The following is a 21,438-nucleotide window of genomic DNA, read 5'->3' as shown; positions in this document are numbered from 1 at the left end:
TCGATAAATGGGAGATCTGAACACCATTGGATGTCAGTAAGTTTGTTAAGAAGATCCTTTGTGTCCTGTATGCATAATGGAAGATTTTGTATCACTGGCTAAAGAAAGGAATCTAAGTATTCAGACAGATGGTGTCGTGGGCGGTCACGGGAGCTCCCGCCATGCTCCGTGACTGAGGTGGGCGTGACCAATCGCTGGAGGATCCGCTTGATTGCGGTAGAGAGAAGGAGATGGCGGTGGCGAAGGCCCCTGCATTGCAAGGCTGAAAGATCTGTTTTCACGCTTTTGGATCAGCCTGGAAAGGCCTAGCTGTGACTAGAGCGCTTTTTTGAATTGCTTAACTGCTGCTTCGGCTCGAGCAGAGTTTCTTTTTGGGCTTTTTACTGGCAGGAAACGCTGTTTTCGCTGGGAGGTCTGAGGAGGAGGAGGCGCCAGGAGGCATTAGGCAGGGAAGCCCGAAGCGATTAGTGCAAGCAGCACTTTGGATATTTATTTCACTCGAAAGGCCTAAAGGCTTAAAGAAAGGGAGAAAAAAAAGGAGGAGAATACAGGGCAGAAGATGTCAAATGCTGCGCTTGGGCTCCTTGAGATTTGATGCTGCAGCCTTCCTATCTTCAGTAATACATGTTAGATCAGGGTTAACTCGTCCTGTAGCTGCTTGCATTTTCAGTTTGGATACTTTGTTGCAGATATTAAAGCGACTTATGGGGCATTTCAATGGGAGTGTGCCTGCTCCTTCTGGCTTCTTCTAACTGAGACTTTAACTCTTTTTTTGGCACGAAAAGATTTTTGAGACTTTTTGGGCTAACAGCACAGGGGGCCGAGGCACGAAAGCGGTTAGGTGGAGTTTGTCTGGGTCTTGTGTCTCCCTCATAAACATTTGCATAAGGAGCAGTAGGAGCAGCAAGCCTGTAAGGCTATTTAATAAGAAGAGAATCTCCCGGGATACTACAGTAAAAACTCGCTTGATGGCAAACTCCGCAAGGGGGACGAGAACACGCCTCAAGAGCAAAAGCCCATCCCTCAAGGAAGTTGAGCCGGGTCTGTTTAACGAGTCTGGGGGCCTGCGCAAAAATCAATGCAAGAAGTCGTAGGCTTGTTTGGTTTAGGAGGTGTGGGACTTCAAAAAAATTCTGAGAACCCGCAAACTATGAATGCTTCCCAGGACAGCATAGGCCCTCAAATAGCAATGCCCAATTCAACTTCTTTGGGAGATACTAGCCTTAGTGATAGTCCTTCCCTCAGCTTAGTCAATCAAGCTTCTCCACAATCTAATGGTAATAATAAGCTCTTATCTATATTACGAACAACATCAACAATAATAGAGGATCTCCCGGGGGTTAAACAATACATTCCTAGCCAGCCCACTATGGGCCTTAATGTTAAGGCTCAGGCTCAGTCCAATCTAGACAGCTTTGTCATTCCTAAACCCAAATCTAGTCTTATGTCCAAGCAGCAGGAGGTAGGGAGCTCCCAGCTCTGGGATTCATCCCTTTTTACGATGGCAATGGAAACTGCAACAGCAACACCAGATAAGGTTTTGCTTCAAAGTTCAATTAGCCAGAGGCTGGATTCAACATCACTGGAATCAAGGAGTGTGGCTGCCCCGGAGGATTCTACTCATACTCTTCTTATCCACATTTTAACTGAACTTAAAAATATGAAACTTTCTTAAGGTGAAGCTCAGAAAAGGACAGAGTCCCAACTAAACTCAATCCAGTCTCATGTTCAACATCTTACATCTCGAGTTACAGAAGCGAAACAGCGCCTATCTGGTCTCGAAGACTCTGCTCCTTCGCAAACAGATCAGATAACTAAACTACAAACTGAGCTAGCCAAATCTCCAGTCAAAGTTAGACGATGCAGAAAACCGAGCGGGAAGATGTAATCTACGCATTACTGGAGTTACGGAAGGATTTGAAAAGGGGCAGCCAATGGACAAAGTCATCTCAGATTTGATCACCAAATATGTCTGCCCAGACCTCACCACCCAGAAGACGGACCTCACGAATTTGCGTGCACATCGAGTCCCAGCAGTTCAATTTCAGAATGCTAAATATCCCAGAACAATCATTGTGAATTTTGGGGATTTTAGAATAAAGGAAAGAATTCTCACCTGTGCAATCCGAGATAAGGGGTATCAGACAAGTGCCAATTTTTCGTTAAAAGGTTTTTCAGACATGTCTGCCTCTTCGGCTAGGCGGAGAAAAGAATTTAAAGGCATGATATATGGTTTTAAGCCAGTTGGGGCACCTGCAGGATTAGTTCAACAGTAAAAACAAAGTAATTTATAAAGGGAAAGTCCATATATTCCAATCAGTTCAAGAGGCACAGGAGCTCCTCCATTCTCTGCAACATCCAGGGAAGGCAGCTTCAAAGTGACTTTTTGGTCATAGTCTAATGAATTGTAGCTGATCTAAGAGACATTTTTCTCTTTTTTTTCTTTTTTCTTCATTCTGTGTTGTCAGATTGCCCGTGATTGGCTTACCACCTGGGAGCCATGTCACAGGACCCCATTGTTGGGAGGGAGGGATCACATGGGGGAGACGGGAGGGGACTAGGTGCACTGAGGGGGAGAGGGTTGCCTCAGCGAGCCCCAGGCGGGGGAGGCTACATGATGGAGGAGTCCCATGGGAGCGGGGAGGAGGATGTTCACAAAGGGTAGGGGGTGGGAAGGGTGTGAGGGGCACGGAGGGCAGGGGGGCGAAAATATAAAATGTAGCGAATTTCTGATGGGAATGCAGAGGATCAAGAAACTATGTTTTTTTCTTATTCTTAAATGACTTCTAGACCATCAAAGATTATTTCCTGTAATCTGAACGGGTTTAAGAATAGACTGAAGCGCCGCTCCATGTTGGCCTGGTTTAAAACCTTCCATGCTGATATAATTTTTTTACAGGAAACTCACTACAAGGAGGGCGCACCTAGAGATAAAACCCCTGCCTTTGTTCAATATGAATTCTTTGCCTCAGTTAATGCGGCTATTAGGAGAGTTGCTATTTTAGTGAGCAAAAAGATTCAGGGAGATAGCATAATGATACAGAAGGACAATAACGCAAGATGGCTTTGGTTGCAAATGAAGATCTGCAACCAAACATTCAATTTTGTTAGTTTTTATGGTCCAATAGATGACTCAACAGAGTCGCTTCAGTCATTATATGACTTTGCCTCTGCAAAAATAGGATATCTCATCATTGGAGGAGACTTTAATTTGTTAATTAATCCAGCTATGAACTCGTCACGACCTCAGAAATCTCAGTCTAAACCTAAATCTATCAGGCTATGTAGAGATCTACTGGGTGATCTGAGGCTGGTTGTTTGCTGGTGTGATTAATTCCCCAGTGAGAGGAAGTACACTTGCCACTCAAAGAGATACCACTCGTCCTCACGAATTGATTTCTTGCTTGTCTCACACGCTCTTTTAAGTACTAAATCAGAGATCATTAAAAATCCTTTTTCTGACCATGCATTAATCTCGGTTCAATTTTCAATTCAAACTCAAGCCCAAACCGGTTTTAGAAGGTCATTAGATAAGTCTGTTCTAGTTCATGAGAATTGGGTGGCAAATGTACGTTAGCTTTTGGAGGATATCTGGAAACGTAATAGAAATACAGCTCCAATTTTTGCAGTTTGGGGGGCTTTGAAGGCGTTTTTTCAAGGGGAAGTAATTAATTATACTGCATACATGAGAAGCAAAGAGAAGGAAGAAAAGTTGCAGCTCGAGAATCAGTTTTCTAGATTGACGGCCCAATATTTAGCAACACCCTCCAGGGAAAATAAATTTAAGCTGTCTCAGTCTAAATATAATCTACAAGAATTTTTTTGTCTCCAAAGAAACTCTAGCACATGACGTAGTTTTACAGAAAAGGTATGAGGAGAATGAGCATATAGGCAAATATTTAGCCTGGTCAGCAAAACGCAAGGTAAATCGAAATACTATTAAACTGATAAAGGACCCAGTTACTGGTAAATCTACTTCCCATCCTCAGGAAATTTCGGCCATTTTTTTGAATCACTATAAGAAGCTCTACTCTGATCCTTACAATAGCTCAGTAGAGGCAGCCGATACCTGGCTTAATGGCATTAATTGTCCTTCATTGTCACAGGCAAATAGAGATAGCTTAATTGCATAAATCACAGATGAAGAAATAAAAAACGCAGTGATGTCTTCACCCTCTGGAAAAGCATGTGGATGTGATGGGATCCCTATTGAGGCTTATAAGCTTTTTTTACCTCAGCTCAGTCCGGCTTTGGAGCCTTTATTTAATGGAATTTTGGAAGGCGAGTTGATCCCAGCTTCATTTACGCAAGCTGTGGTAGTTAGCTTCGTCAAAAAAGGCAAAGCAGAGGAGAAGATTCATTCTTATCGTCCAATAAGCCTGTTAAATAACGACTATAAGATTTTTTCAAAGATTCTGGCGAATCGCCTCTCTCTGGTCTCCACCTCTCTTGTACACGGCGACCAAAATGGGTTTATCCCAGGTAGACTTTTAGCTACTAATTCTCATTATCTATGCCAAGCGATCAATTATTTCAATACCAATAAGACGAAGGCAGTCATTATGATGTTAGACACGGAGAAAGCGTTCGACAGAGTTCAGTGGAACGTTCTCTTTTCAATTTTAAATAAATTGGCATTTCCATCTGAGCTCTGTCGAGCGATACGTAACCTATATTTAGGTGCTCAGGCATAGTGATAAATGGCAAAAGTGCGGGTATGATTTCCATCACCCGAGGGACGAGGCAAGGCTGCCCCCTTTCTCCAATATTGTTTTCCTTGTTTTTGGAGCCACTAGCCTGTGCAATAAGACAAGATCATTCTGTTTTACCCCCTATTTTAGGCGCAGCCAAGCCGAAACTCTTTGCCAATGATATGGCTTTGTATTTGGCAGCCGAGGAAGATAATATCAGAATTGCCTTGGCTAAAATAAATGAATTTACACTTATTGGGGGCTATAAAATCAATCAAGCTAAATCAGAGGCACTTCTTTTTAACTGCTCGCCAGCTGTCTTACCCCTTTCGATGCAGGCACAACATATTCGGTCTCATTCTATAAGGTATCTGGGAATATTTTTTTCATCACACTTGGAAGATCTGGTTTGGACTAATCACTCGCTAACAATAGCCCAGACCTGCCTACCTGACATACGAGTGCTGCTGCTCCGGGCATACTAACGAAGGGTCGCCTTTCCTCCCGCCGCCGCGCTGACATCCGAAAGCGGCCGCAGAGTGGAGGAACTATACATCCCATCTACCCTAGCGACCTGGGAAAGGAACCCGGAAGCCACGTCATCGCGCCTGGAGGCGCCATAAATTGCTGCTGTACTCCGGGGGAGCGGGGGACTAATCACTCGCTAACAATAGCCCAGACCTGCCTACCTGACATACGAGTGCTGCTGCTACGGGCATACTAACGAAGGGTCGCCTTTCCTCCCGCCGCCGCGCTGACATCCGAAAGCGGCCGCAGAGTGGAGGAACTATACATCCCATCTACCCTAGCGACCTGGGAAAGGAACCCGAAAGCCACGTCATCGCGCCTGGAGGCGCCATAAATTGCTGCTGTACTCCCGCGTCGCGGGACGCGCGCGGGCGGCGCCGGGCGGAGCCCGGGCGGAGGGCGGGCCGTCTGTGGCCGTCCGGGGCAGGAGGAGGCAGGGCTGGGCCACCCCTCGTGCGAGTCACTGAGACCATCAAGCTACTGTGCTGTTGTGCCCTACCTACCCTCCCATGAATAGTGTGACTGTCGTACACCACATAGCGCGAACCATTACCAAGGACTGAAGTTATTATCATACTCCTATATTGTTTTATTGGCTAATTCTATAAGTATTGTGGTTCTGTCATATATCGCTACATACTCTGTGCTATTTGCACATGGCCAAAAGGAAATCTATGGATGGAGGTGGGGGGAGCTCCAACAAAAAAGGGAAAAAGGCCAAAAAAGTCACTCATGCGGCAGCCAATTGTGTGCTGGATAGGATTGAAGTTATTGTCGATGATTGTCAAGTGCTTTTAGAGGAAACTAGCCCTGTATCTACAGTTGTAGGGGAACAAGCAGTAGATCCTACTTCCAGCACTTGTAACCGTACAATCCCAAGTATGTTTAACAAAACTAGACAAGTTTCATCTACAATAATTCCTTCCCCCATATTTAATGACCTTGAGCCCAGCCAGAAAGACAAACATGACATTTCGGATCCCATACTTAGTACCGAACCACAACCCTCTATTACTCCACTTGAGCTTCCCTGCTCCAATAGATTTGCTATACTGGAAGACTTAGAGGAGGAAATCCTTGCATGTCGAGACCCTGGCACATTAATCTCTAAAGTAGTACAGACTCCCAGCCCTCAGGGTGCATCCCTGGAACAGAAAATTGACCAACTTTTAAAAGAGGTAGAACTCTTGAAAAATATAGTCATGGAACTGAGTAAGAAAGAGGGTCCCCTCAAATCCCATGCAGTTGACCACTCCAAGTAGCTCTGGGATACCAATACCACTTGTACCCTCAATTTCTGTCCAGCCTGGCCCTGTGCCAATCGCACATAGGGGGAATCATTTAACTTGCAATATGACTGACCCTATTAGAAAGCCACCACTGCCCTCTGCTAGTAGCAGCAAACCTCTATTCAGGGATATTGTGAAATCCCAAAGATCTCGTAATGAAGCCCCACCTACCTTATATACACCCGAGGTTGCTGGGCCCTCAAGATCTATTCCTCAGGAGACCCAGTTCTGCTTTAGAGGCAATACTGTACCAAACCCTATCTCGGGTGACCAGGTGGCCAATTCAAACATAGCCTATATGGTTAAGGTTCCTAGACTTACCCTCACCCAATCCTATGAAAATGAGGATTCACTGAAAAACAAAGCCATACATTGGGCCAGGCATGTTAGGGGATGTAGGTCAATCATCCGTGAGGATATTATTAAGGCTAGAAGAATCTCACGCCACAATACCCAATTTGATTGTATTGAGCTTACACTCTCTGACACGATTTTGGCCGAAAATTTGGTTCTTTTAGAATATCGTACTTCAGCTCCAGACTATCCCTGCATCCAGATAAGGCGTACTCCGCTCTGGGTCCCAAGAGGCCATGAGCCACAGGTTAGAAATAGGCTGTTAAGCAATGATTCTGACTTGAACAGGGTAGATTGACTGGTTCAAGACCTTTCCTCTAAGTCTTGCTTTGTGGAGACGGATTTTATTGCTGATAACCATACTACTGCACCACCCCAAAACTCACCACTTCTTTTATTGTCCTCCCCGCTTTGTGAGACGTCCCCCCACATCCAGGCAATTACAACACTTGAAAACTCTATGCCAACTCTTAATTTTGTCTCATGGAACATCGCGGGACTTGCCAAAAAACTCCTGATCCCGGATTGGCACGTCTTCATCAGCACGTTTGATGTCTGTGCATTCCAGGAAACATGGAGCACAATCCCTTTACACAAATCGGGGTACACGACATATTTCCTACCGGCTTTAAGCTCAGGGAAAGGCCGCCCATCGGGAGGACTACTTGTGTGGGTAAATATCAAGCACAACTGGTTGGTACAGACCCATAACAACGTTTCCCCCGATTTACTACACTTGACTATAAAAGGTCCACATGGCGGTCCTACTCTAGAAATATTTAATATTTATGCCAGAGGTACTGTGGGAGGACAGACATCCCAGACAGTCTCTGCCCTGGATTACGAACTAACTCTTATTGATCCCAACTCTAGTATTATTATCTGTGGGGACTTCAATTGTACTTTTGAACCCCTAGCCTTGGAAGATCTATTGGGGTCCAGTGAATCCGATCGCAATTGGGGAATCCCGCCCTAGAGCTTACTCCTATCAAGAAATGGTCCCAAAGGGCTATTCAATTGAATGCCCTCACTCAAGAGTTTAATCTACGAGCAGTGAACGGCAGATCCATATCTGATAAGGGCGGTGCTTTTACTTTCAATAGGCTATCTACTCCATCTCGCATAGACTACATCCTTGTTGACATCTATTTCTGGGGGAACATCCTGGACATGGTTGTTAAAAGTACTATAGATAGCGACCACAACCCACTGTGTTTACAAATTAAGGATGTTTGGGTGACCCCGCACCATGGGAACAATCGTCTCCCTTTGATGGCAACTAAGGAAGTATCACTGGCAGGATGCAATAGACGCCTTAAATGGCATGGTATTTCGCAACATGAGGGGAAGCTCGCATCCATTAAAGAAATATTAGCAAGGAAACATACTGAGCTTTGCGAAGCTAGCAACAAAACGGATGATCCCCAACTCATACCCTCCCTTTACCTCGAGACCATCAACAAGATAGGGGAATTCTTCATTCTGGGGGAGAATTCTCGTTGCAAGGTGGATCCCACGTTTAGCTCTAATCCTTGGTATTCCAAGGACTGCAGAAGGGACAGAGAGACCTTGTCAAAAGCCTTAAGAAAGCAAGATAGAAACTTAATTAGAAAGGCGAGACGAGACTACTCGAGATCTTTGACAGTCGCCAAACAGAATTGGGAGGAATTGCACTGGCAGGAACTCAAAGAGGCAGCATTTAACCGAAATTCAACGGTTTTCTGGGACCTCTTAAATAGAGGCAAACGGGCCAAAACGGCTAGCATCCCAAATCATATAACGGAGCTGCAATGGTTTAACCATTTCTCTGCTATATGTGCGGGAGAGACAGTCCCTGTAGTTCCTGTGGCAAATGTCTTGCCCTCTGCCGCTAATTTCCCAGCTGAGACTAATTTTGGGACCCAAGAAGTGATCCTGGCTATTAAAAGTATTGCGCCTGGTAAGGCGGCAGGCCCAGATGGCCTACCAGGTGATCTTCTTTTACACGATCCAATCCCATGGGCTTCTTTTATCTCTGTTGTCATGAATGCTATAGCCAAGGGCTCTATAGTACCTGAGTCTTGGAAAGCTGCAGTGGTGATTACCATCTACAAAAAGGGCAATAGGGAGGACCCTGCCAACTACAGACCCATTAGTCTAATTGATGTGATACAGAAAGTGGTTGGCAGGGTTCTCCTTATGAGACTGAGGTGTTGGATTGAGAATAGGAATGTTTTATCACATTTTCAAGCAGGTTTTAGACAAAAGGTAGGCACTATGGATCAAGTTTTTAGATTTTTTATGATATACTGGAAAGTGGTAGTTTTAGGCAAAGGCACTTTATATTTAGCTTTTATAGACCTAAAGTCTGCTTTTGATTTAATACCCCGTCAAAGGTTGTGGCAGGTTTTATCCCAATTAGGTATCCCCCAAGAGATTCTTGCCTTTTTAAAGCTTCTCCATGAGAATAATCATGCCAATATTAGATGGGGTGCTCAGGGCCAGCTTACAGGGAGTGTCGCGGTGAACAGGGGGGTACGCCAGGGCTGCATCTTAGCTCTCACCCTGTTCTCTCTATACATCAACGGGGGTGGTGGATCTCCTCAGAGAGGTCCCAGCTGATGCTCCGGTCCTAGCGGGTGAAAAAGTCCCCACTCTCCTGTTCGCCGACGACACTCTCCTGATTTCCAAATCCCCGGCTGGCCTCCAAAAAATTCTAAACAGGTTTGATTCCTTTTGCAAGTCCTATGGCCTCATCATAAATACAGAGAAAACCAAACTAATGGTTATTAATCCTCCGAGACGTTTTAGATATGCCTTTAGTCTGGATGGTACACCGCTAGACATCGTGGATTCCTTCGACTATTTAGGCATACGCATTGCAAAAGGGATGAAGTGGAGCTCGCACTTGACCAAGATGCTTCTATGCCACAAGAGGGTGTCTGGTGCCATTATTAGAGAACAACATCTCTCTATTAGTCGACCAGTGGCACCGGCCCTTGTGGTATATGAAGCACAGGCATTATCTAGCTCCCTGTATGGGGCAGAAATTTGGGGCTATGAAAACATCCATGACCTGGTCTTGTCCGAGAACAAATTCATGAGGAATCTCATCTCTGTCCCCACTTCATCTCCTCTGAAACCCTTGTTTTATGATTTAGGCAGACACTCTATCCAGGACATTGCACGCCTTCGACCACTTCTTTTTTGGGCAAGACTGCGACGGACACCAGAACTTGCCAAGTATGCTGCAGGCTTAAGCGAACTCATATTAGTGGATACTGGGAAGAGGTTAAAATGGATCTCCCATGTAAAACAAACGCTGAGGTCCATTGGTTACGAAGACTGCTGGGAATCACAGATACCCCCTTCGAAACAGGACCTCAAGAAGGCCTACTGGAGTTGGGTAAACATAAGAGAGCTCAACAATGTGAAGATGGGGAAGTTGAGCGAAGCCTTCTTCGAACATAAGTCTCTTAGCAAACTCGAACCCTATCTTGACTTTATTCAGACTCCTCTAGATAGATCACTGTACGTACGCTTCAGATTGGGGTCCCTTCCTCTTAACTGTGTTACTGCTGGATGGAAGGGATTCCCCCTTATTTCTGTTGGCTGTCCGAGTTGCAGAGCACCTAAAGAGTCTATCCCCCACTTTTTATTTGCCTGTTTCCATTACAGAAGAGCAAGAGCCAAGTGGCTGAGACAGATTTGTAGAATGCTCGGTAGCCGCGACTACCGTATTGTGTTACGCATTCTGCAAACAGACACCTCGTCCCTCACCATTGTTTGTGGTATTGCTAAGTATCTGGGTGCTGCTTGGTTATTGCGGAAGAAAAATCTGGCACGTTAAATGCAATAAATCTTCTATGTGATCAGTTTTATTACCCATCACTTATACACTATAATGAATTTTGGGTCCTCAAGTCTTTCTTTTGTACTTTGCATATATTGCTCTTATCCACTTTTACAGTCTTTTTAGATATATTTATGATGATTGATTCTTTTTATTGTCCAACTTGATCTTTTTATATTATTGTATGTTGTGCTTTTATGATATTTTTATCGAATAAAGCTTTACTTACCTACCTACCTTAATTATATTCATACATTCAATAAGATGCGAAACCTGCTTTCTCAATGGAAGGCTCTTCCTTTAAAATGAATATACTCCCCCTGTTCTTATTTTTATTTTCTAATCTGATGGTTAAAGTACCTCAGTCTTTTTTTGAGCAAATTAATTCAGAATTGAGATCATTCATTTGGCAGGGGTAGGAAACCAAGATTAAAGTTAGAAACTTTGAAATTAGAAGTCATAGATGGGGGTCTGGCATTTCCTAATATACGCTTATACTACCAAGCTTCACTGATCAACTGGCTTAATTATAACAACTCGGTAGAAATGTCCTCCGCAAATTTTTTCCTTGACTTAATGTTAGGCGAAATGGAGATTTCTTTAGCACTGTTTTTACGAATTCCGAAGCTTCCAAAGAGATCGCAATATAAATTTCCTAAAGTAGTGGCTTTTCAATTCCAGAGGATATGGGAGACATTTAATATCCCTTGGTTACATCTACAGCTGAGATTAGTGTAATGCCTCCCTTTCGGTTTACACATCTCCGCTCGGACTTGCGATCTCTGGGCTAAATTTGGTTTCTCTAAGCTTCAGGATTTTTTTTTAAATGATAGATTTAAAACCTGGCAGGAAATTAGATCGTTTAATAACAACATCAAGACGTCTCTTTTTTTCAGTCACTATCAGATAAATAGGTTTTGGGTGGGTCTGAAGAATCTGGTTAATTCGAAAGGGTTATCATTAAGTAAAGCACATTTTATACTGAAAACTCGGGGAATTGGGAAATGGTACAGGTTGCTTAAATCTACACAGAACAATCAAATAGTCCTAAACCTTTTGGAAAAAATCTCTCAAACAATTGATTATCGATTCAATCTTCAGCAATGGCGTTTTTTCAATAAAATGAGTTGTAAGGCAGTGAGAGCAGCTAACTTAAGGAGGATGGCCTTTTTTAGTAAATGGCAGATTTACTTCACTCCGGCCAAACTTAATAAAATCTATCCTGCAGTTAAGGTTCTAGGAGATTGTCTACATGTGGGATTTACTTGTACCAAAATTGCAAGCTTCTGGGAAAATGTTTTTTCAGAAGTAAGAAGACTATTGGCAATCTACCTCCCCTTTAAGGCTTCCACAGCTCTCTTAGGCTTAGCTGAAGCTCAGGGCCTTTTAACGGTTTCTCAACGTCAATTTATTTTTATCGCCACTTTGGTAGCAAGATCACTAATCTTGGCAAATTGGAAATCTGAAATTATTCCAAACCTCTCCCAATGGATACATAAAATGAATAAAATTTTTGATTGTGAAACTATGTATGCAGGGAGAGTTGGTTCTATGGTCAAAGTAAATAGAATATGGAAAGAATGGAAATAATGGAAAGTTTCTAGATTGATGTGATGTGCAATGTTTAAGAGATTTCTATGCCTTCTATATTTATTTTGTATAGCATGTTTCTTGATTCTTGTAATTAAGTAGTGCAATTTATGGAAGAAGTATTATTAAATGTTTTATATGCTACATTCAAAATAAAATATATTTAAAAAAAGCATTCAGACAGATGTTAGGTTGGAGCGCCAATGCCCAAATCGATAGGTATACCTGGTAGGAAGGGTCCTGGTTTGTGAACCTTAGGTAAGATGTTCATTATCAAAATATTACCACCTTTTACTGCTTCCTTGATGATGATCTCAGATACATGCATTACATTTTCTAAAGCTCTCCTTTCTTTGTATGCGAAATTTCTGTTGAATGCCTCCCTTTCTTATCCCCTCTGTCCTCTAACTTGTAAAGATCTCTGGCCATAAGGTTATAAAAGAAATCTCTGGTGTTATAGGGTGGCAAAGATGGAGTAAAAGTGCATTTTGATCTTAAGCCACTGAGTTGCGATATCTAATTCCGTTAACAATTCTGCACTATAGGGCGTTTACGGGTCAGGCTTCTCAATGGACAATAATAGATGTAATTCCTGAATATCTTAGATGGTCCTGTTGAATTCTCCCAAGATTGTCGGAGGATCTGTAGTGGTTTATCATAAAAATGTTTTTTTTAGTTTGATCTTACACATGTATTTGAACAAAACAATGTGTATCTGGGTAAAGTTACAATCAAAGGCAGGACAAAATCTAAGACCTGTGTGTAGTACATTTATGTAAAGCATATTTAATGAATGTTTTGACAAGTTAATAAGAGACATTATCATCTATGTGTGTCTATTTCTTCCATTTTCCCCTTGAATCCAAGGCAGGGATATTGTTCAAATGCCCACTTTCCCCTGAATGAGTGAGAGCGATTTGTGCCAACTGGAGCATTGTTAGTTCTTTTGAAACTGCTTGCATTGTACAAAGCGGCCAAGCCCTGCAACTTCCTCCTCCCCCGCTGTCAGCCAACCCCTGCAGTGCACAACCTTTGGCTGTGCACAGCACGAGTTGGGTGCTGGGTCTGGCCTGTGCCCAGACCATGCACCTAACGGTCTTCCTACCCCGCCGCGCACGGTCTTTGGTCCTCTGCAGCAGTGGTTGGGTGCAGGGCCTAGCCAGCTGGTAATCTTTTGTTTTCAAGTCCTCTAGGTCGCTTTTCACTTGTGCCCCTCTTGCCTGTGGAATGTTTTTCCCACACTTCGCAAGTCACAAATCAAAATTAATTCCCAAATCATTTACAAAATTGCGGTTGAATCAGGCATATAAAATGGCTGTAATTGCTTTTGATATGTGAATTACGCACCAGTTTCTACATTATTCCTCATGTGAAGCTTGAGTTTTCCACACCTCTGGGGACCACTCAACTCTCCCCTGGGGTCGGAAACATCTGAGGGTGGCTCCCCATGATTGAAGAATATTTTTACCGATAGCACAAAATTTGCAAATTGTAATTGATTCACGGTTTCCAAGATGGCATAAAAAAACATTTTCGAACCCCTTCTCCAGCCAATCGTGATATGTGATTTTAAACAGCACAATTAAACTAAAGCATTAAGCCTTTGAAGTCCACCAGACATCGTTTCTAAACGTTAATATCTTAAAACCTACTAATACATTTGCAACAAACCATCAAAATCATGCTTTCTGAGTTGAGTTTCTAGTTTCATGCCCATGCTCAGTTTGGCATAAATCTGATCAGTTGTTTTGGCTGTAGGTGTGAGAAAAATGGCCTATGGAAGAAAAAACGTGAAAACAATTCTTTTTTTCACCACCTCTCCCTCTAACGTTTCCCATGCAAAGAACTGCACGAAAATTGACATGCAGGACCTTAGCTGACTAAGACAAGAAACTGCCAAATTTGTTAAAGATCTTTCCATGGGGTCAATATGTTTTAGGCAGATCATAAATGCCTTTTATAGGCAAAATCACAAATACCTTTTATTAGCAAATTTAAAAAAAATACCTTTTGTGTCTTTGATTGTTTACAGCACTTGGCTGCCTTTTTGGCTAGGTTTGTGCTGTACATATACCACATCTCTGATACCGTCTGCACTGCTCTCTTGAACTGGAAATTGTCAGTGGGGAGCCAGTAAATAAAAAACACTGTTCATAAACAATGCTCATTTTGGGAGCTGAAACGTGTGTGGTCTATGTGTTTATTCACTTTAAATAAACAAACCACTGTACACCAGTCTCCAGAGCGCCTGTCTTTATTGTAAGTCTACAGTAACAAACTACAGGAGGTAGCCCATAAATCCGGTAGAGACCAGGGCAAAGGTGTGTAACATACAACAGTGTCTCAGAGAGTATTATTTGTAAGACATTTTCTAAGGGAGCACAATTAATTGCTACGAGCACGGAAGGGAAAACAGGGAGACAATAATTTGCAAAAACAGACAGACTTTTGTTTATATTGCGTCATTTAAAGACAAGAAAAGCACTGTGTTACATTGAATGGCATGTAACCTGTGTTATACTGTGCACAAGTGCTCGTAAAATAGTGAACGACGCAAGTGACATGTGAGGAAGTATGGACAGCGGACAAGGGGTGCAATCAAAACAAATTATATACAAGGTGTATTAGTAGTAATGCCCATACAATGAATGCATATAAATACAAGGTGACTTAAATGGGCAATTACGAGAAAGGCGCCGTAAATTTAGCTGGAAAGTCGACAGCGTTTCGGCCTACATGCAATGTTAGGCCATCATCGGGACCAGGTTACAGGTAATTACAAAACAGTGCTGTGGGGGAGACTAAAAACACTCAATTGTGGACAAAGGTAGTGGATGAAAAGAGATGGCAAGGAATTGAACCAAAGTGGGAGGTCTGACAGTGCATCTCAAATTAATATGCCTCTTTTTTAGGTCTTTGCAAATCCTTGAGCGGAGATGATCACTTTCTAATATGTGACCAATTTTTAAATGTCTAATACTGGAAAATAATACAAGGGTCACTAAGGTGACTTCTAAAAGAACAGCTCAATATAGTTGATACATGACCTGAATCAGCTGGTCTGGTCAGGGACCTCTTATGGATTTTGAGGGCCCCGGGCCAAACATATTTTGGGGGCTCTTAATCGGAACAGCTTGGAATTTATGATCCTGTTTCAGTTGTTCCATGCCCTCTTCGGCCAGGTCACATGTTCTGAATGTTTTACATCTACTATTCAAGGACAGCAATATGTGTTTTAATACTGTAACACAGCAGCAGCATGTAGGAGGCTCTGTGACATCCTCTCATTTCTCATATGGGAGGTCCAGTTTTGATCTCCAAGATACTTTTTTTATGGATGCTGCATGAGACAAACACAACATTTCTCTGCAAAATGTCTGTAATAGACTTTTACACTTCAGCAACGTTAAAAATAAATTTAAAGAAAGCAGTATTTAAAACAATCTGCTTAAGAATTATTCAAGGTCATTAGGGCAAGACTCTCTGCAGAACCAAGCTTGCTCTTTCAATGCGGCCCATGAAAGGCTGGAGCTCTGGGCCAGAGCCCAGGTGCCCATGCCGTAAAAAGTCTTTAGGTCTGGCTAAAAGCGGCAACTATGCCCTCAGAGGCATAAAAAATGTCCAGAAGTGTTTCTCAGTTAATCCTTGTGTTACACAGGATCGCAATTTTGGTATATCCCTCAAAATAAATCTAGTTCAATTGCCCCTTCCTCATCGAAATCACTATGACTGATGTTTAGATAGAACTCACCGTATAGGATAAACTCCACATGAGTATCTCCTGTGAAGAGAAAACAATCAACTATTGCTGATTGTACAATATATGTATTTGGAACACAAACTAGGTGATGCATAAATAGCCAAGCCACTAGATGCCCTACCTTTTTCAGACAGTCGACTTACAGGCACAGAAAAAAAAAATAATAATTTTGGTGGAGAGTTCAAACACCAAGTTTCTAGGAGAGAAGCTGTCAGGTGACAAATGCACTAGCCTCGCAGTCATTAAAGGACTTTTCCCATCCCTCCTCCCCCCTGTGGTTAATTTGAGCCAGTGGTTTCCAGTGCTCAGCACCAGCACTTAATCGTCAACACTGGCACTTGCTCAAACTTGACCTAAAGGTATTGGAGCACTTTTCAGGAGCACCAGTTAAAGACACATTCATTTTTGTAGGCCTGGGAGATTAAGTGATTTGTCCAGAATCACAGGATGTTGAACCGAGGCGGAGACTCAAACCTGGCTCCCGAGCTCCAAAGTTTGAAGCCCCAGCCGTTATGCCACATCCACAGTCCATTTGTAGTGTTTCATGGTTAGTAGTTAGTTCTGTTATAGGCGGCACTAATAGTTGCAATGGGCTGGTGCACCTGTCTCCTGTTGAGAGCCCCAGCACTTACTTTTTCACAAATTAACCACTGCCTCCCCCCACGTTCAAGAGCACAGACAGTGTATTTTAGTAGTGCCGGTGAAACCCTCTCCAGCTAACCTTCCCCTCACACAGCTCGAGATTAAGGGGAGGCCTCTCTAACACAGGGCCGTAGCAGCCTATCCCAATCTTTTCTTGAGGAGTATGGGCGGTATTTATAGATGTACATATATACTGACGTCCAGCCCTTTAAGTTAGGTTATTTCTTACACCACAGTCAGTCACTCCGGCCGTTGGTCGTTCATAGGATTGATTTACTGGTACAGCGAGTACCGCAAAATGAGTCTACTGGTTCATGGCATAGAACCTGTGGTTACTGCCCTAAAACTGGCCCCACTCCTAAATTGCCCGCATGCAAAACCTTGATATGTGAAAGGGTGAGGTCTCCATCTACTGTTTTGCCCAGGTAAACACAAGGAATAACAGCTTTCCCCGGGCAACGGGGCACTAAAGCCCACCTACTCAATAGCTTATGTACCGAATTGCTCTAGTACAGTGTGCACTTTGAATAACCGCAGGGGTTCTACCTGTTAACAATAACAAAATGACCATTATATTAATTCTGGTGTTGAACAATACACTGGACTCAGACAAATTCTGAAAGTTATCTACTTCATTAAAAGTCAACCACCTGCTCCAACATTTGACATATTATTTGCACTAGCCAAGGACACGGCATGAGCCACACTGGTGCTTACCAGCAAGAGGTGAATATATAAATCTAGTTCTTCCCCACGTTTTGGCCCAGCCTTTATATCTTATATAAATTTTAATAGCGAATATAAACGACAGGGTAATGAGGCTAAGTGATACAGCTGTGGAGCACTATTGCCCTTTTCACGGACATCAAAGACTCGATTACTAAATTATGAGTGGGTGAGTATTAGCAGAATATGAAGCTAAAGGATTCAAGCAATTTGAGAAAACATATCTTGGCCACTTCCATGATCGACTGATTCCACCAATTTCTCAGCTATTTGCTGGACTATCTACTGTGTTAGTCATTCTCCTGTCGCCCTTTCCTCAAGTACATTGGTGACAGGTTTTCCTAGGACCATCTAAGATAATAGTAGAGTCTTAGCTAATCATCACCATCTCAACAAGCCCATGTCACTGACTGTTGCCTGAATACTGGCATATATGGCTTTTTTGGAGCATTCTATCACTTTCTAGTCACTTTTCCTGCAGAGACTATCATCGTCCCTTCTTATGTCCTCCATGAGGATGGTCAGTTTGCCAACTTGGAACCACTTCTATCTTTTCCCATTTTAGATAGGATTTTCACTGCCTTCTTCCTAGGCTGGAGCCCACTATGCATATTTTGTTTTGTTACTTTTTCTTGGTCACATATAAACTACTATTTCCCTCACCTACTTTCATTTGTGACTATGTCTTGAGCATGTAAGGTCATCAACACCATTGTAAGACTTAACTATCGTTTTCAAACCACTACTTTTCAAATTGCTATTTACAAATACCTTTTTACAATGTATCCATACAGAGGTCGACGTGCATAAACAAAGTATGGGAACTGTAATCCTGTGCATTTTTGTGGTAGCACGGTTTGTTAATGTGATCACTTAAGCTATCTGTGGGCATACACACACGTCACTGATTTTAATCCTGGTCGGTGCCCAGGGAAATACTGACATATATTTATAGTTCTAAGGGGTCCAAACCTGTGACAGAAAGCACAGTGATTAATAAGTCATTAATTATGTTTGTAGTAATGCAATGTACCTACTGCAAAATACTTTAGGTCTGCCGCTAACCAAGACCTTTTGATTTTACTAAAATATGTAGAATATACTTACATATGGGGACTTTCTGCCACTTTGCTCATCCATTGGTCTGTTGTTGAGTCATCCACATTTTGCTCCCACTCACTACAGCATATAGCAATGGGCCATGGGTTAGCCTATTTAAGTCACTGGTTAACTTCACTTTCAGAGACTGCATTTTGTTATCTCACAAGGAGTACATTCGCACACGAGCTACTTCCCTTCAGTGCCAGTGTTTTAGTGTTGCCTTTGTATTTAGAGCCTGGTGTGATAGCAGGACGCTTCTGATGTACATTCCATCTTTATCAGATCACATCTCCAGTCAATGGTGTTATAAAATCCTTTTAGAGTATTTTGCTTTTTTGACTGCTGCTATTTCACAGCATACCAGATCAGTTATGTCTATTTGAAAATGACCCTGTATTAAGTTATCCTCTTTTTACTTTTTTCTTTCTTCTCTTTCTTTCCTTTTGGCTTGCCTTCTTTATTTTTTTACCTTCTTTCATTCTTGACTTCTTTCATTGTTGTCTTCTTTCATTACTTCTCTCTAGTCTTGTTTTCTTCCTTCTTTAGTGCTTTCTTTCTTTCCTTTTGTGTTTTATTTTTTTCATCTTTCTTTTTTGTTCTTTAATCGTTATGCTTTCCTTCTTTCTTTTTCCTTCTACCTTGTATACTTTCTTTTTAATTCCAAAGGCAAGAGGCTTGCAGCCACTGTCAGACTAACTGACTTTTTTAGGTCTGTGTTGGACAAGACCTTTTGATTTTACTAGCATTATGTGTATGACAGTTACTTACAGGGGTTTCAGCCAAAATTCATCCATTAGTCTGTGGTTGGCCATTCACATTTTTTTCCACACATTGTTGAATGCATTGAGGAGCAATACATCAGCCCACTTCAGGCACTGGCTGACTTCACTATAAATTACATTTGGCGCCCTATAATAAGGAACAAATCGGCACACAAAGTAGTTACCTTCGCTGCCAGGTAGTAGTACTACGGTATGGTGTGCTTTTTTGGGACCAACATTTGTTTTTGCTTGTAGCAAATGTTTGTTTGTTATTTTAGATTGATAGGGCATCGGGATATTTCAAAACAATAAAGTTTTGCAAAAACCCATAACAAAATAAAACAAGAATTGCCAAAAGGCTGGCGGCCAACGCCTGACCTATTGGCTTTGCCAAAGCTTGCATGGATGATTTCTAGATTCGGTCAATTAAAGCCTGCACTTGCGTCCAAGCAGCCTTTAGATTTGCTGATAAACCAATTGCCCACATTAAGATTTCCTTCAGGTAGTAGCTGCCTCTCCCTTCCCTAACTTTACTTTCAACCTGCAACAACTCATCTCTCAGGAACAGCCACTTTTTTTAAATAAAAAGAATGGGAACTTCTTTGATCAAATTAATAAAGCTTGGAAACTTCGTTCTTCCCTCCCTCCAACCCACTTCGACCTCTGACTCAGTCCCTTTCTTTTTGCTCCCTTCATTTCTTATTTTAGATCAGCCATGTTGCGCTATCTGCACCCTTGGCATTTCTAACTCGGCGCCCGGCCTACACAACTTCGTGCTAAAAAAATCAAGTATTTTTAGGTCAAGCCTAATGCAGCGCGCAAGCGCTGCTTAGGAATGACCTCTTGGAGTCACTCCGGACGTTTTCGGAAACTCGTGCATGTACTGCACTGATTCCAATGAGCACTTGTGCATGTACGGCGTTTACCTTGCGGGAGATCGAGCAGCCGCGCCATCTGTTTGCAATTATCGCGCCCTACGCTTTGGAAACAGATGGCGCTGCTGCCCGCAAGGTAAACGTTGTACTTGAACCGAGCCTCGAAGCCGCGCCCCCGTTCCCCACCGTGGCGTTGCCAGCCTTGCTCTACTCAAACCCCCTTGAGTGGTGCCCTCAGCGCATCTAGACCCCTCCACTCCCTTTGTTACTGCGACCACACTGCCCTCCTTATCTACGGATGGTAGGCAGGAGGAAAGACTCAGACCACTCAGTTCAGGCGCACAACACCCATTGTGCTGTAAAAGACGCTGCACTGCCCCGCACGCACCCCTCCCACTGCTCTATGCCCAGGCTTGCCCCAGCAGCTGCCAGACATAAATCCAGCACAGAGGAGGCCGACACGTTTTGACTTCCCGACGTACACTTCCCTGGGCTCCCTTTTATTTTGTTTGGTTCGCCAGTCGCCGAAGGGCAAAACCAGTCATTTGGCTTGTGCCTTGCCGACTTCTAACAAACACCATTTTCTTCAGCTTCTTACCGTGGTGGCTATTCTCATCCCCTATTTATTATGAAGTTGAAGTTGTACTTTCCCATAGCTGCTCTTCACTGCCTGGTGCTCCTCAGCTGCGCCTGTTTACCATCTGTGTGCAGCGTTCCACATCCGCAACACCAGGCTGTGCAACCCCCAACCCCCGGCTGCACCGTCAGTGTTAGCCTCCAACATCTGGCTGCAGAGACATCTCTAGTTGTTACAGACCGTACATGAGAAAATTCCCTAGACTGCGCTACTAGTCTCTTAATCCTGTAGGCTTGTGAGTTTTCTCTTATAATCTGCGCAGTGCTTCCCTCCTCATCTTTGCGGTGTAATTCTCCCTCCCACCCACACCACCCCAGCAGCCATCATACCCAGTTTATCCTGAAATTTCTCACCATAATCTGTAACAGTTTACAGGTTCTGCCCATCCAAACCCAGCGTTGACTCAACATTTCCCAAACTCTCCCTTTCGGCACACACCCCACCATTCATCAGAAGGTACCAGCCAATCAGTGAAGAAACACTCTGGCAGGTAATCATAGACAAACACAAACGAAGGACACGCTTGTTTGTGTCATTGGGTCTTGGCTGAAAGCACCGTAAAACAAACATCTTCCTTAAATTGTATGCATGGTCCGAACAGATGAACATTGTGTATTTCATGAAACAGACCGACAGTACAATTCGAGATTAT

The 21,438-nt window shown here is 43.0% G+C and overlaps 1 protein-coding gene across 4 annotated transcripts in view; it reads right to left on the bottom strand.

Annotated features, from left to right (window-relative positions):
- Positions 1–21,438, bottom strand: part of ZFAT (zinc finger and AT-hook domain containing) — a 1,096,910-nt gene that overhangs the window by 34,168 nt on the left and 1,041,304 nt on the right. The gene's annotated exons all lie outside the window — the stretch shown is intronic.

This window comes from Triturus cristatus, chromosome 5_1 (genome assembly GCF_964204655.1).
Source record: "Triturus cristatus chromosome 5_1, aTriCri1.1, whole genome shotgun sequence".
Classification (NCBI taxonomy): domain Eukaryota; kingdom Metazoa; phylum Chordata; class Amphibia; order Caudata; family Salamandridae; genus Triturus; species Triturus cristatus.
The sequence above is the reverse complement of the archived record's forward strand: the minus strand, read 5'-3'. Positions and strand labels throughout refer to the sequence as shown.